The 12,201-nt window shown below is 51.8% G+C and overlaps 1 long non-coding RNA gene across 1 annotated transcript in view; it reads right to left on the bottom strand.

Moving 5' to 3' along the window:
• Nucleotides 1-12,201, bottom strand: part of LOC142485407 (uncharacterized) — a 40,876-nt gene that overhangs the window by 27,184 nt on the left and 1,491 nt on the right. The gene's annotated exons all lie outside the window — the stretch shown is intronic.

The following is a 12,201-nucleotide window of genomic DNA, read 5'->3' as shown; positions in this document are numbered from 1 at the left end:
ACACACACTGGGAGGGGGGGCAGTCACACACACACACACACACACACACACACACACTGGGAGGGGGCAGTCACACACACACTGGGGGGGCAGACACACACAAACACAGAATGGGAGGGGGGCAGACACACACACACACAGACTTGGAGGGGGCAGACACACACTGGGAGAGGGGCATCACACAGTGGCAGGGGGCAGACAGACACACACACACAGAGAATGGGAGGGGGGCAGACACACACAGACACACACAGACTTGGAGGGGGCACTTACACACACTGGGAGAGGGGCATCACACAGTGGCAGGGGGCAGACAGACACACACACAGACACACAGACTGGGAGGGGGGGCAGTCACACATACACACAGACTAGGAGGGGGGTAGTCACACACACACTGGGAGGGGGGCAGTCACACACACACTGGGAGGGGGGGCAGTCACACACACTGGGAGGGGGGGAAGTCACACACACACACACACACACACACACACACACACACACACACACACACACACACACACACACACACACACTGGGAGGGGGCAGTCACACACACACTGGGGGGGCAGACACACACAAACACAGAATGGGAGGGGGGCAGACACACACACACACACACACAGAATGGGAGGGGGACAGACACACACACACACAGACTTGGAGGGGGCAGACACACACTGGGAGAGGGGCATCACACAGTGGCAGGGGGCAGACAGACACACACACAGACACACAGACTGGGAGGGGGCAGTCACACATACACACAGACTGGGAGGGGGGTAGTCACACACACACTGGGAGGGGGGCAGTCACACACTAACTGGGAGGGGGGGCAGTCACACACACACAGACTGGGAGGGGGCAGTCACACACACACTGGGAGGGGAGGCAGTCACACACACTGGGAGGGGGGCAGTCACACACACACTGGGAGGGGGGCAGTCATACACACACTGGGAGGGGGGGCAGTCACACACACTGGGAGGGGGGCAGTCACACACACACACACACACACACACACACACACACACACACACACACACACACACTGGGAGGGGCAGTCACACACACACTGGGGGGGCAGTCACACACACACTGGGAGGGGAGGCAGTCACACACACACTGGGGGGGGGCAGTCACACACACACACACACTGGGAGGGGAGGCAGTCACACACACTCTGGGGGGGGGGCAGTCACACACCGACTGGGAGGGGAGCAGTCACACACACACTGGGGGGGGCAGTCACACACACACTGGGAGGGGGCAGTCACACACACACTGGGAGGGGAGGCAGTGACACACACACTGGGAGGGGAGGCAGTCACACACACACTGGGAGGTGGGGCAGTCACACACACACACACAGACTGGGAGGGGGGCAGTCATACACACACAAACTGGGAGGGGGGGCAGTCACACACACACAGGGAGGGGGGCAGTCACACACACTGGGAGGGGGGCAGTCACACACACACTGGGAGGGGGCAGTCACACACACTGGGAGGGGGGGCAATCACACACACACTGGGAGGTGGGGCAGTCACACACACACCCACACTGGGTGGGGGGGCAGTCACACACCCACACTGGGTGGGGGGGCAGTCACACACACAGACTGGGAGGGGGGCAGTCACACACACACTGGGAGGTGGGGCAGTCACACACACACACAGACTGGGAGGGGGGCAGTCATACACACACAGACTGGGAGGGGGGCAGTCACACACACAGACTGGGAGGGGGGCAGTCACACACACACAGACTGGGAGGCGGGCAGTCATACACACACAAACAGGGAGGGGAGGCAGTCACACACACAGACTGGGAGGCGGGCAGTCACACACACACTGGGAGGTGGGGCAGTCACACACACACACACAGACTGGGAGGGGGGCAGTCATACACACACAGACTGGGAGGGGAGGCAGTCACACACACAGACTGGGAGGGGGGCAGTCACACACACACAGACTGGGAGGCGGGCAGTCACACACACAGACTGGGAGGGGGGCAGTCACACACACAGACTGGGAGGGGGGCAGTCACACACACAGACTGGGAGGGGGGCAGTCACACACACAGACTGGGAGGGGGGCAGTCATACACACACACACAGACTGGGAGAGGGGCAGTCACACACACACAGACTGGGAGGGGGGCAGTCACACACACAGACTGGGAGGGGGGCAGTCATACACACACAGACTGGGAGGGGAGGCAGTCACACACACAGACTGGGAGGGGGGCAGTCACACACACACAGACTGGGAGGGGAGGCAGTCACACACACAGACTGGGAGGGGGGCAGTCACACACACACACAGACTGGGAGGGGAGGCAGTCACACACACAGACTGGGAGGGGGGCAGTCACACACACACTGGGAGGTGGGGCAGTCACACACACACACACACACACACAGACTGGGAGGGGAGGCAGTCACACACACAGACTGGGAGGGGGGCAGTCACATACACAGACTGGGAGGGGGGCAGTCACACACACAGACTGGGAGGGGGGCAGTCATACACACACACACAGACTGGGAGGGGGGCAGTCACACACACACACAGACTGGGAGGGGAGGCAGTCACACACACAGACTGGGAGGCGGGCAGTCACACACACACTGGGAGGTGGGGCAGTCACACACACACACACACACACAGACTGGGAGGGGGGCAGTCATACACACACAGACTGGGAGGGGAGGCAGTCACACACACAGACTGGGAGGGGGGCAGTCACACACACACAGACTGGGAGGGGGGCAGTCACACACACAGACTGGGAGGGGGGCAGTCATACACACACAGACTGGGAGGCAGGCAGTCACACACACACAGACTGGGAGGGGGGCAGTCATACACACACACACAGACTGGGAGGGGGGCAGACACACACACACAGACTGGGAGGGGGGCAGACACACACACACACACAGACTGGGAAGGGGGCAGACACACACACACACAGGCGACATGGTGCTTACCTGTAATGCCACTGTAGGGAGCCAGAAGTAGTGAGGCTTTTTTCCAGTCTGCCGGCAGTTTCAGTTGCCAGCTGTGAGCCTTCCTTCTGGTGAACACACACACACACACACACACACACACACACACACACCATCCGTCCCCAATACTAAGCCCCGCCCCCGGCAAATCCTGACCTCCAACCAATCCCCTGCTTCTACTCTAAAGCCCCGCCCCCGGCATCCTGCTATTGGGGAAAAAAAAAATACGGCCGCCGCCTCCTCCTCACGCCGCCGCCTCCGCGCACCGCCGCCAACTCGCGCACGGTACCAGTCACCAGGGGCAAAACCCGGGACATTTCCGGGACGGACTGTCAACCGGGACAGCACAGAAAAAAACGGGACTGTGCCGGCAAAACCGGGACGAATGGTCACTCTATAAATACACCTTATACTCCACATGCAGCACGTAACCGTGAATGCAGTATATACTCTATATACGCCATGTACCCCAATTACGACACCTTACGACACCTTACGACACCTTATAACCCTGCATGCAGCAAATGTACACCTTATAATCCACATACCATACCCTGTGTGGGCCTGTGTGGGCCTGAGGCGTGAGGCTGCGCGCCTGAAATGGGAGAGTTACTGGCGCCATAAGCTGAGGCGGGACGCGCAGTTACTTACCTGAGGGGGAGGTAGCGCCGGGGAGGTAAGGAAGCGGCTGGGGTAGGAGGGCCGCGCTTCCCCTCCGTCTGGAGCCGGGCGGCGCACGTGATGGGGGTGGGACGGACAGAGGGGGGGGGGGTGGTGTGTGTGTGTGTGTTTGTGTGTGTGTCCTGTCTGTATATGTGTATGTGTCCTGTCTGTCTATCTGTGTCCTGTCTGTCTATCTGTGTCCTGTCTGTGTATCTCAGTGTGTGTGTGTGTGTATCTGTGTGTGTCTCAGTGTGTGTGTATCTCAGTGTGTGTGTGTGTGTATCTGTGTGTGTCTCAGTATGTGTGTATCTCAGTGTGTGTGTGTGTATCTGTATGTGTCTCAGTGTGTGTTTATCTTTGTGTGTGTCTCAGTGTCCTGCCTGTGTGTGTCTCCGTGTCCTGCCTGTGTGTGTCTCCGTGTGTCTCCGTGTATCTCTGTGTGAGTGTATGTGTGTGTCCGGCCAATGAGAGGTGTGCGGGGGCGGGCCAAGGGAGCCAATGGGATTGCCGCTAGGGACACAGGGGACACAGGGAGACACATACAGAAACGGCCACAGAACACTTTCACAAATATATAGTAGATAGATAGATAGATAGATAGATAGACACACTATTAAGGTTATGGTGGGTAAAAAAGTGACAAAAACCCTCCACAGTAAAGCATAAAGCAACTGTAAATATTACTGTATGTTCATTTGCATGTCTTAGACAGGTCTGCAACCCTGTCTTTCCCCATTGTCACCCAGCATACAGCGCTTCCACTGCAGCAAGGGATTCTGGGAAATGACATGCAAATGAGCACTCAGTGCCACCTTTTGTCTCAAGCTCGTATTACACAAGCCAATCCTCAAGCCAATGCACACTGTTTTAAACACAGCTTTTAGACAGAGGCTGGGATGAGATGCAAAGCCATTAAACCCACTCACAGACATGTTTCAACCTTGTTTTTTTTAACTTTTTTATTCAACAACTTTTTTAAGTTTACAGACTTTTTTGGAAACCAAAAAAACACACCATAGTGACAACAGTCACCCAACATTAGAAAGACACCAAAACATAATATATTTACATTTTCTTCCTTCATCCTTCAGATATATACAAACACAAAGATAAACTTTTCAGAAGGGAAAAAAAAACCATAACTTTACGAAAAAACCCTATAACCAAAACATCATACAAAGATAAGAACCATATACTTCAAGATTCTTCCATTTAAAAACAAAAACCCTTTCTCTATTCTCAAGTGATGCGATCATCTGTTTTAATTCTTTCTCCATACGTTCCAAACCTCTCTTACTTTCCTCTAACTGGAATCCAGACATCACACTTTTTTCATACCCGTCCCTTGCCTCTTTCACATCCCAATATCTCCGCCCAAATCCCCTCGCAAGTTGATTGTGCAAAACCTCTTCCTTTGTAAGCCCTACTTCATCCTTTCCCTGGGTGCTCCTCCCCTTACTATCTCCCGCAGAATTTGCCTCTTTTGCCTGTACAATCCCTTTTTTGCCTGCCTTTTCTTCACTTTCGTTCCCACTCACTCCACTTACACTTCTCTGTATTTTAGTTCCCTCCACGCTTATCTGACTTTTTTGTGAGGACGAGCTGTTGCTCTCGCTACTCTCTTTCTCCCTCACCTCTCCCCTAGCCTCTTTTATTTTAACCCATTGTACATGCTCCTTTTTTAATTCTTCATATTGCTCTTTTGTCAGATGTTTTCTTTGGTACATCATTTTTTCCAATCTTTCTATTATCTGTTCATCACTACTACCCCCATGCTGCTTCCGGAAAATACCCACCCAAAACAGAACATCTCCCACTGCGTTCTCAAATTGTTCCATTTTCTCTTTTAGGGTTACCTTCCCTGATACTTTTTTAACTTTACCCTCTACACCCTTCTCTCTAGGCTCCACTTTACTCTGGCAATCCTTATCATCCTTTGTTTCTATCCCTTGCGAAGACTCGTTTTTGCTTCCACTAACAACAAACCCTTTACACTTACTCTTTCCCTCTTTACCTTTTCCACTCGCACCACCAGGGCCTGCCTTCTCCTCAGTTTCTTGCGCTTCCCTATCTAACTTCTTATTTTCCTCTTTTCCTTTACTTACGGTCTGTTCCTCTTCCCCACTCCCGTCAATACTGGACAAATCCAGCGCACAAAACTTTGACTTCGTCACCTTATCTTGCCGTAGCTCACTCTTCCCCTCCCCATCAACTGTACAAACATCATTGTCACTTTGTAAACTTCGTTTTTGCGCCCCTTTCTTGGGTCCGCTCGTGTCCATTATTTCCACTTCCACCTCCCCCTCTATTGGGCCACTTGCTAGCATTTCTTCTCTTCTTAAATCCTCCTCATACATTGCTGTTATAGCCGGATCAAGCCCTCCCTCTTGGGAACTCTCCATCTCACAAATTCCCAGACCCTCAACTGTCTCTTCCTCTTCTTCTAGCACAATGCCCCCTTTTGCTGCCTGGGCATATGTCCTTTTTGTGCACTGCCGTGCCAAGTGTCCTTCCTCTCCGCAAAGATGGCATCTCTTAGGGACTCCACAGTTGGCTGCAGTATGTCCCTCTTCCCCACAATTACGGCACACAATTCCCGTTTTCCTGCAACCCTCCCTCCTTTGTATGTCCATAAGTGTGGCAATGCCTGCAATATAGAGGCTGTCCCGAGTAAAACAAAAATCCTCTGTCTCCTCTGATATTGAACATGGCCGGTGGGTGTGTAACTCCTCCCACACATGATGGATCCCGTCTGAACCGTACCCAGAAACGTCTCTTCCCGTTGTACATGCCATATGGGTTTTTAAGTTCTTCACCTCCTCTGATCATTTCACAATACCGTTTCAAAAAAGTCACAATCTCCTCTTTCCTTGCATACGGATTGTACATGTGAATTACAAGTGGTCTCTCCTCCAGCATAAAACTTGGTATTACCTTGATGCCGTGTAATATCGGGTCACCAGACTTCTCCTTGCACTTTTCAAAAGTGCACCAAACATCCGCTTCTTGATGACAGGTCAGGTCATAAATCCCCTGTGCAGGGAAATCCTGAAGGCAGAAGATCCTCTCAGTGTCCAGACCGATCAATTGCTTCAGCACCTTCTCCACTATCCACAGCAGGTTCACTCGACTTCTCTCGGTCTCCTCGATCAGGAACCGAATGGAATTGCGCATTCCAGCTTGCGATGTCATCTCTGCTCTCCCAAGCTCAGGTGCGGCACCCCAAAAGCAGCAAGGGACTTTAGCCAGTAAAGGCGATGTCCCAGGGCAAAGGTGCCGGCCCCTCACTTCCGCATCCGCTCGCTCAGAACCGCTCACTCAGGATCACTCCTCTTAGCTCGAGATGGCGTGCCCCCCCAAAAGCAGCAGGAGTCTTTAGTCCCCGAAGGGACGATGACTCAAGGCCAAGGGGACACAGGCTCAGCTACACAGCTGTTTCGACCTTAATGGGTCTCATCAGTGTGGGGTTGGTCTTAATGGCAAAGCAGGTTTGAGACTAGACTAGGTAATCACCACTACTATTAAGGTTATGGTGGGTAAAAAAGTGACAAAAACCCTCCACAGTAAAGCATAAAGCAACTGTAAATATTACTGTCTGTTCATTTGCATGTAAAGGTAATCCCAAGTTTTATGCTGGAGGAGAGACCACTTGTACTTCACATGTACACTCCGTATGCAAGGAAAGAGGAGATTGTGACTTTTTTGAACCGGTATTGGGAAATGATTAGAGGAGGTGAAGAACTAAAAAATCCGTATGGCATGTTCAACGGGAAGAGACGTTTCTGGGTACGGTTCAGACGGGATCCATCATGTGCGGGAGGAGTGACACACCCACCGGCCATGTTCAATATCAGAGGAGACAGAGGATTTTTGTTTTACTCGGGACAGCCTCTATATTGCAGGCATTGCCACACTTTTGGACCTACAAAGGAGGGTTGCACGAAAACGGGAATTGTGTGCCGTAATTGCGGGGAAGAGGGACATACTGCAGCCAACTGTGGAGTCCCTAAGAGATGCCATCTTTGCGGAGAGGAAGGACACTTGGCACGGCAGTGCACAAAAAGGACATATGCCCAGGCAGCAAAAGGGGACATTGTGCTAGACGAAGGGGAAGAGACAGTTGAGGGTCTGGGAATTTGTGAGATGGAGAGTTCCCAACAGGGAGGGCTTGATCCGGCTATAACAGCAATGTATGAGGAGGATTTAAGAAGAGAAGAAATGCTAGCAAGTGGCCCAATAGAGGGTTTGGCGGGTTCTATAAGTGATATCGTGGAGAAAAAAGAGGAAGATCTCTTCCTGGACTCCTTGGCCCAGAAACTGGAGGTGGGGGGAGGGGAGGAGACGGGAGCAGTGCATCAGAAAGATGCGGGGGGGGAGGGGGGAAATACGGTCATTGAGTGTGGTGGAACCTAGCTGGGCGGAAAGTATGGAGTTTCAAGATGCACAGAGGGGGAGGGAAGGTCCCCAAGATGTCTTGGAGGAGGAAATGGAAATAGGAGGGAAAAAGCTCAAAAGCGTAAAAATCTGCAAGGGATAGAAACAAAGGAAGATAAGGATAGCCAGAGTAAAGGGGAGCCTAGAGAGGAAGGTGTAGAGGGTAAAGTTGTAAAAGTATCAGGGAAAGTAACCCTAAAAGAGAAGATGGAACATTTTGAAGATGCAGTGGGAGATGTTCTATTTTGGGTTGGTATTTTTCGGAAGCAGCATGGGGGGAGTAGTGAGGAACAGATAATAGAAAGATTAGAAAAACTGATGTACCAAAGAAAACAGCTGACAAAAGAGCAGTATGAAGAATTAAAAAAGGAGCATGTACAGTGGGTTAAAATAAAAGAGGCTAGGGGAGAGGTGAGGGAGAAGGAGAGAAGTGAGAGCAATAGCTCGTCCTCACAAAGCCAGATAAGCGTGGAGGGAACTAAAATACAGGGAAGTGTAAGTGGAGTAAGTGGGAATGAAAGTGATGGAAAGGCAGGCCAACAGAGTGGGGGTGAAGGGGGAGAGATTAGGGAAAGTAAAGGGGGAAAAGGAGAAAAGGCAGGCCTTAGTGGAAGAACAAAAGTAAGTTATGAAAGCGAGAGAGAAAGGAAGGCGAGGGAGTGGCATGTAAAAGAGGTGATAAATAATATAAATAAAGAGGCAGGTGACTTAGGGTTAAATGTTTCAAAAACGGAATGGCTGAAAGTACAGTTCACAAAAGCAGAGGTGTCTAAAGAGGAAGTAAGAAAATTAGAAATACAATGTAGTACGTATCATATCCGTGAGGCGTTAGAGAAATTGCTGGGACACGTGAAGTAATTAGATGCAATGTTAAATGTCCTGTGGAAAGTACGAAAAGTCGTGTGTAGAAATGGGAAGTAACCATATTTTTTTGTATTGAGTGTGTTTGGTAGTAGATGCACAGATGATGCCTTGGAATGTGTTGTTTTGTTTGGCTTTTTAGAATGGTTTTGTGCCTTTGGGTTGGTTTTTGTCTTGGCAATATAAGGATTGTATAGTGATGTTTTCGGTTTATTATTTTCTGTAAAATGATACTAAATGGTTGTTAATACAGTATGTGAACCGTAAAAAAAAAAAAAATGTCTGTGAGTGGGTTTAATGGCTTTGCATCTCATCCCAGCCTCTGTCTAAAAGCTGTGTTTAAAACGGCATGCATTGGCTTGAGGATTGGCTTGTGTAATACGAGCTTGAGACAAAAGGTGGCACTGAGTGCTCATTTGCATGTCATTTCCCAGAATCCCTTGCTGCAGTGGAAGCGCTGTATGCTGGGTGATAATGGGGAAAGACAGGGTTGCAGACCTGTCTAAGACATGCAAATGAACATACAGTAATATTTACAGTTGCTATATATATATACATATATATGTACCCCTCAGTTTTATACAGTCATGGTGTTCATCATGTGTGGGACGCAGAGCCCAGAACCTAATGTCATGTTAGCATCAGAGAGTCACAGTAATAACTCAGCACTCACCCATGTAACACCTTCTCTGGTAGCTCTATGTCTGTGTCTCTATCTACCTTTCTGTCTCCTGCATGACCAGGGAGGCTGCGAGGGACCCCCTCCCACTTGGAACCGGTACCCACATATAACAGACGAGTAATGACAGACTCAGTTTGGAGGTATAAAAGGCCGCGGCTTTGTTTATTAACAATCATAATACTGGAGTAAGCGCTAGTCCAAGCCAGAGTGGGGTCAGAGGGTCAGCCAGGCCTTGGCCTTCTGCCCCCGTACCCGGCCGACCCCTAAAGAGCCGGCCGTTGTTGCGAGTGGGTTCCCGGGTGTCACGTTAGCTTGACCCCGCCCAATCGCTCCTACCCCCGGGCGACGCCCGCCCCGAGCCCATCTGGCAAGGACAAGCACTTACCCCCGAACTGCCGCCACTCACGGCTCTATTTAAACCTCCTTAAATTAGACCGTGCCGCCAACCCCGCAAGGACACTCTCAAACCCCTCCTGCAATTCGTTATTGAACAAGTCCGCCCCTATCTCGGATAAGTGTGTGCCGTCGACCCGGAACAGGCCAGTTGACTTGTTGTCGAACTCGGGATGGGTGATCTGCCATCCCCCACACTGCGTCACAAACTTCCCCACCATCTTGTTCAGTTTGACCCGCGCTCGGTCGATGGCGCCCGGTGCCCTCGCGCCCCTCCACACTCTCCTGCACAATATGTCCGACCAAACGATCTGTACTTCTGGCCAACTGGTGAGTATGAGGGCCAGGTCGTGTTTTATTGAATTAACCAGCTTGAAGTAGCGTCGAGCGGCCAGGTCGTTGCCCCCGACGTGGAGGAGCAAGATCTGCGGCGCCCTCCTATCCCTGCCCATCACCATTAGCCGCGGGAGCAACTGAGCCCACCGCAGCCCCCAACCTCCCCCCCATACCACATTTGCCTCCTCCGTTCGCAACCCGAGGTTAGCCCCGCATGGGCGTTTGACAGCCCGCTTCTCTGCCCAGTGTATAAGCGAGTCTCCGATTATCCAAGTGGGTGCGGCGTCTGTGAAGGTATAAAGAGGATGAGGGGGTTTATCCAAGCACGCTAAATACCAGATAATGCGGGCCTGATATAGGACCGGTATCTGTTAGACTTCCATCGCCCTATCTTTTGTATCGCAGCTACTGACAGCCCCGCGCGTGATGCCTCCGTTGCCGCCCCAATCCGGAACGAATGTGTCCCGTATTGTGCCTCTTCGAGGCCCTGGTGTCTTAGGCACATGCGGTAAACCCGCAGGTACTGGAATCTAGATAACGGTACCCCGTCCGCGTGAAGGAGCAGGGGACCCTGACCGTCTGGCCTGCATGCCAAGTATTCCCTGAGCGTGCTCACTGGGCAAAATTTGGTCCCTGGTAGCCCTAGCAAAGATATCCACGCTCCCCTTCCCCGCTGGTCTGTTTTTGACCTTTTCACGTGTAGTTTGACCCACCCTTCCCCTAAGACTATGTCCTCAAACTGCATCCCTCCCTCGCCCTTGCGCGACGCGCACACCAACTCCCCGGCTCGCAGTGCTGCGAAGAAAGCCAATGCAAACGTCAGCCGGAAAAGTTTCGCCTCGAACCCCGATAGGCACACTCTGTCTGTGGCCTGCATTAAACCTTCTAATATCGCTGGTGTCACTGGCCTTCTGCTGTCATTTGTCGCCGTCCCCTTTGTTAACCCCGCTAGGACCCTTTTGATGATAAAAGCCTTCGTTAGGTCCCCCTTGCCTTCTAGCTGCAAAAAGAAGGAGACTCCTGTCACTTTTTTCCCTATGGATCCTCCCGCTAAACCCCTTGCCCTTAAGTTTAGGACAAATGATAGCAAGGTCCCGACTCCCAATACGTCGAGACCCAATTCCCCTGCCAGACTTTGATAATCGCGCCACGCTGCGTTAGGCCTGCTATTTGCAACCGCCCCTTTACCCCCTTCCCGCATGCATATTTGCTATACCAGCATATTTTCCTGATCGTGCCCAGTCAGGAAGTGGGATTACCCGCACCATCCCAGGCCATGCGCTGAACAGGAAGTGGGATCACACACACCAAACCAGGGGCATGCGGCCCTGTGCTGAACAGTGAGTGGGGGGTTACCCATCCATAGCAGGGCCATGTGCTGAACAGGAAGTGGGGTTACCCATACAAAAGCAGGGCCGTATATTAAACAGGAAATGGGACTACCCATACAACCGCAGGGCCGTATATTAAACAGGATATGGGATTACCCATACGATAGAGGGAGCCAAGTGCTGAACAGGAAGAGGGATTACCCATGCCCTACCATGGCCTGCGCTGAACAGGAAGTGAAATTAACCCCTACACGCGTTATACCTCTGCCTGCAGCATAACGCACCGTATACCCCACGTCGTCCTGAATGTAGCATGTAACGCTGGACCAATACAGCACATGACCCCCAAAGGCAGTATATACACACACCATATGCTCCACGCAATGGCCCGAAGCAAAGCATGCAGCATATACACCATATAATCCAGACCCGTCATGTAACCCCGCATGTGGTCTATAAACATTATATTCAGAACCCAGCATGTA

Source organism: Ascaphus truei, unplaced genomic scaffold, assembly GCF_040206685.1.
Source record: "Ascaphus truei isolate aAscTru1 unplaced genomic scaffold, aAscTru1.hap1 HAP1_SCAFFOLD_591, whole genome shotgun sequence".
Taxonomy (NCBI): domain Eukaryota; kingdom Metazoa; phylum Chordata; class Amphibia; order Anura; family Ascaphidae; genus Ascaphus; species Ascaphus truei.
Note: the sequence above shows the minus strand (reverse complement) of the source record. Positions and strands in the feature narration are given on the sequence as shown.